The sequence below is a fragment of the Egretta garzetta genome, unplaced genomic scaffold (genome assembly GCF_000687185.1).
Source record: "Egretta garzetta isolate BGI_Z169 unplaced genomic scaffold, ASM68718v1 scaffold448, whole genome shotgun sequence".
Taxonomy (NCBI): Eukaryota; Metazoa; Chordata; class Aves; order Pelecaniformes; family Ardeidae; genus Egretta; species Egretta garzetta.
In genome coordinates this window covers 2,284,751-2,289,637 of record NW_009260497.1, presented here as the reverse complement: position 1 = coordinate 2,289,637, position 4,887 = coordinate 2,284,751, and positions in this window count along the sequence as shown.

The following is a 4,887-nucleotide window of genomic DNA, read 5'->3' as shown; positions in this document are numbered from 1 at the left end:
GGCCTGCCCGTGCCTGGCGGGAGGAAGGAGCTGGCCCAGGAGGAAGGAGCTGGCCCAGCCCTGAGTGCAGGCCGGGGATTTGCTGCCTGCACCAGGGCAGCTCTGGCCAGTGGAGGGGCTTGTGATGCCCATACTTTTTCCTATGTCCTGGGCAGTCCGAGGTGGCTTCAGCCAGGAGAGAAGGTGCTGGCTGGGCCCTAACCGGGAGCCATGGGATGGTTTCTGGTCCAAGCAGCATCATGCATCCCCTTTTCTATCCCTGCCAGTCCTCGACGGGCCCAGGTGTGCGGGGGCAAGTCCCCAGGCTTCTCTGCCGTGGCTTTTTCTGCCGCTTACCAGCATCCACCTGCTGTGAGTTGGAGTGTGTGGTCACTGCCTGGATCAAAGGGCTGCGAGGTGAAGGCGGAGGGTTTCCCGCAGGACTGCTAGGGGAGATTCCTGTCTATGTGGAGAGTGCCGGTCCCTGTCCCCGAGCCAGCCCTGGGGGTCAGGTGCTACCCCAGGGCAGCCTGCTGAGAGATGTGGCTCTTGGCATGGGGTTTGCTCGGCCAAACCCTCCCACTTCCAGTTCCCCCCAACGAGGGAAGGCTTAGACGCTTGCAAAACCCTTCCCTTTCTCCCCCGGCCGCTTGCAGGTGCCTGCTCTGCGAATCCCTGGAGTCTTCGAGCAAGCACCATCGCTGAAGAAGCGCAGAGCTGGGTGCGGGCTGGGGTGGGCATGGGCCCGAAACGGGAACATTGCCTCCTTCTTGCCCTTAGCAGCTCTGTTTATTCCCTTTGCAGAGAGATCTTGGCTGAGCTCAAAGGCAAGCGGGGGCTTTCACCTTGGAGATGGAGCCGGGAGTCCAGGCGGAGCTCCTGGATCTCTGGCACTGCCGCCCAGGCATGTGTTAGCCCCCCTGCTGCTCTTTTGCCCTCATGTAAGATCTACAGAACACACCCCAAGCACTGTTTCTATAGCTTGTGCGCCTGCAGTGGCTGGGGCTTGATGCCCTCCGTCCCCATGGAGCCAGCTTGCTGGAAAGTGGTGGTTGCAGAGGAAGGCTGGGGGTCCCGCGGCTGCGGGGATGTGGCTCAGCCCAAGGTTCGGGTGCGCTGGGGAGAGGCGGCAAAAAGTAAAGAGCCGTTGTCACCTGGGGGTGGGCACAGGGCGGTTGGTCACGTGCAGGAGAGATGCTGCTGCTGGGCGCTGGCCTAGCCCTGTCCTGAGCAACTCTGGGTGCAGAAGCACGGTCTTAAAGCCTGACTTTGTGCTTGTCCTGGCGAACGTTAAGTGTCTGCTTCTTGGAGCCCTTTCAAAGCCTGCCAGCTCGGCTGCCATGTGTCCTCCAAATGTGGGGCAGGATGCTCAGCTTGCTCCTGCCTGCCTGGGAAGGGAACTGGTAGCCCTGACGGCTACCCATGGCCAAAGCGGAGGAAGCCCTGCCGGGATGGCAGCTCCCAGCTCCGGCACATGCTGGGGCTGTGGGGCTGGCAGCGCCGGGTGTGCGGACATGGGGGGCCCTGGGATGTGAGCGATGGTGGTGCTCGTGGCTTCCCGCCGCCTGGCAGGGGTTGCTCCCGAAGGCAGCTCTGCGCCTGGGAAGCTGGCAGCAGGACTCGCAGTGCTGGGGCCGCTTTGTGCTTTTTTTGGTGGCTTTCCTAAAACCAGCGCCTTTTGCAATCCTCCCAGTTCTTCGATGAAACATTTCCTGGCAGAACCCCTCCGAAACTTCTGGGAGTTAAGTTTTTGAAAGGGGATGGGGTTAAAGATATTTACACCTCTTTGCGTGATGCTGACAGGTTTCCTGGTGCGGTTTCTTGTGGGAGCTCCAGTTTATGTGGGTGAGCTGGGCTTGGGGAGCTGAAGTAGCTCCAAGGAACACAGGGAAGATTTTCAGCCTGGAAGGAAGGGCAGAGGGAGGAACCTTGGGAACTGCTGGGGATGGAGACCCCATCCCTCTCCCTCCCACCATCCCAGGGAAGGCGGTGTTCCCAGTGCCCGACCTGAACTGTCCGTCTGCCGCCGGGGGTGACAACAATGTTCCCCATCCCCTTCAAGACCCATCCCAAAGGGCTGACCCCCACCTTGCCCATTGCTCACCTCCAGCTCTGTCCCTGTGGATGTGTCTGTGGCCACGACCTGCCTGGTGGCCAGTGGGGCTCAGCTGGCTTCCCTGGTCCTGCCAGCGCTTGCCCGGCACTGGCCGGAGCCCAGGCTGGGGGCACCCACGGGACGGGCACTGCTGTATTTCTCTGTGCCTTGTGCACAGCGTCCCTCGAAGCTTTGCCATGGCTGGTGGCCATGCGCGTGCTGCGTTTTAGGGGAGAAAGCTCTTGCAGATGTCAGGAATAAAGGCTGAAATGAATAGGGCGTAATGAGCCCTGAAACATGACTTTGGGTCTGCAAATAATAAGGAATGAGTTACAGTCTTGGAAGAGCAGGAACATTACCCTGCGTGCTGGGCCCAGCCTGCCCCGGTGTTGATTAGGTGCCCTCCTTGTGCTGTCCCCTGCACAGAACCTCTGTTGGAAATACACTGTCTACCCACAGGTTTCTCAACCTTTTCTAGCCCAGGGATGGCCAAACCTCTTTTGGTGGAAATCCAGGGATCGTTTGGGTTGGAGCTGCCACATGGTTTTATTTACGACCCGTGCAAATTAAGGCAAATGCCTCGCTGTTTGTCTCTTCTTTTATTTTATCCTCGCGCGCTTGCTTGTGAGCGTAGGAATGTGTGTATGTGTGTTCAGGAACAATTTTGTGACTGCTTCCCACTGCCGTTGGGCTGTGGAACAGGTCCTGGGCCCAACATGATGGCAGGCAGCAATGGGCCCCTGTTGCAGCTTGGTTCCCCAGGCAGGTCTGCCTGGGAGGGAGAAGAGCACCAGGGTGCCCAACCCAAGGATGGAGAAAATCCTTGAGGGACCATCAATGTCCCCATCCTCACCACAAGTCCGGTTTCAGCCTCAGGCTTTGGGGCTGTCCCCATTTGTTAACAGCACATGGCTGCGCCTGTGGTGCTGGGCTGCGTTGCTGCCTGGCGCGTCCTCTGTGCTTATCCACAGGGGCTTCGGTTCCTCCACCTCCCGCCTGGGCGTTCCCGGATCCCCCCCTTCTGGAGGGGACACTGGCGGCTGCCCCCTGGGGTCTGGAGATACCCCTGCTGAATGGCTTTTTGGCCAAGGAAGTGCTCAAAGGTGTCTTCATCCCCTTTGGGAAATCCATCCGCCCCGGGGTCCCCAGCTGGACTTCTCTTCCCTGGGAGGAGCCGCATGCCTGGACCCTGCAGAGCTGGGGCTGGCGTCAGTGGGAGGCTTCCCAAAACCTGGCCGCTGGTGCGAGTCCCCCGCTCAGGGCGGTGCTGCCAGCTCCCAAAGCCACACTTAACTTGACACATGTGTGCGGCCCTGGGAAACGCGGCGGCTCCGATTCTCATTTCTGCTGCCTCGCCCCATGCCAACCTGCCGGGAGGCAGGGCCCTGCCAGCAGCCATGCTCTGCTCCGCACCCGCCTCCCTTCCAGCACCCCAACCGCTCTGCCGGAGGGGCCTGGGGCGCCCTCCCCACTCCCCCCACCAGCAGACATGGCGTGGGGTACTGGTGCGATGGCTGCTCCCACCCCGGCACTGGCAGGCGTCCCTGAGGCTGCAGGGAGCAGGATGAGGGGCCAAGCCTCTCGGGGGAGATGGGACAGTTTGCACCAGTGGCCGCCATCTGGGATCCCCGGGTTTGGGCAGTGGCCGTGCCCCGTCCCTGACACAGGGACCAGCAGCTCTCCCTGCAGAGAGGTCAAGCTCTGCTTAAGCTCCACTTAGGCATGATCCTGGTAGAGCCCTAATTTGGGGGCTGCCCAAAGAGAGGCTTTGCAGGGAAGGAGAACTCCGTGCAGCCCTACCTGGTGCAGAGCATCCCCAGACATGGATGCCCCGTTTGGCTCTGGCAGGGAGGCACCAACAACATTGGGGTGTCTCCAGGCTCTGGCAGCAGCACCTCTCAGGATTTGGGACTGAGGTGCAGGGTGCTTCCCTCCCCCACATGCCTGCACCCCGTGGGCTGCGCCCTCCCAGCGCAGTGGCTTTCGGGCTGGCGAGGGGTGCAGACAGACTGGCAGTGAGGCACGTCCGAGGGTCCAGCTCCGGCTGTCCCGTGCTGACGAAACCCCTGGTTTGCAACACAATTTTTTGGCATTTCATCCCAGCCCTTCGCTTTCTATTCCGGCGCTTGCCTTGCAGGAAGGCTTTGGGGACGGGGGGATGGGAGCTCGTTTCGATTGTTCAGGACATCGAAGTAACATGCTTTGCGGCTGCAGAAACCCAGTGGAGCTCGCTGCGTGCAGGGAGTTTTCCCACCGCTGCCTCTCCCATTGGAACAGCGTAACCTCGAGGGTCTCCGAACTGTTGGGGCTGGGACTGCTGGCCGCGCTTTTGGCTGCAGCCTTGCCTGGGGCGCTGGCCCTGCATCACCTGCCCGACGCCGTTTTGGGGGAGAAATTTGCACCTTGTGGGCTCTGGGGTTTTTTTCAGACAGGGTGGCATGGACCGGAGGGGATAGAGTCTCCCCCCGTCCACCCAGTACAGGCTGGGATTGTGCTGCCAAAAGCCCAAGGCTTTTTAGGGGTAGGAAGGTTCCCACATTGGTCTCTCCGGACAGCGGTGAATCTCCCACCTACTCCCACGTGACCCCAGGAAAATGAATCGCCAAAAATGAAAGGAAGTGAAGGAAAAAAAAACCCAAACCAACCAAAATTAAAAAATCCCTCCCCAAAGCCGCCTTCCAGAGGGCTGGGCAAAAGATAAAAGCTCTCCAAGGAGCTGGGACTCCTCCTCTCCCACCACCGACTTCTCATTTAAATGTCTGCGCGCAGGCTGCGGCCGGCATTGCCTGCGCAGCTGCGCCGGGGGACCCCCC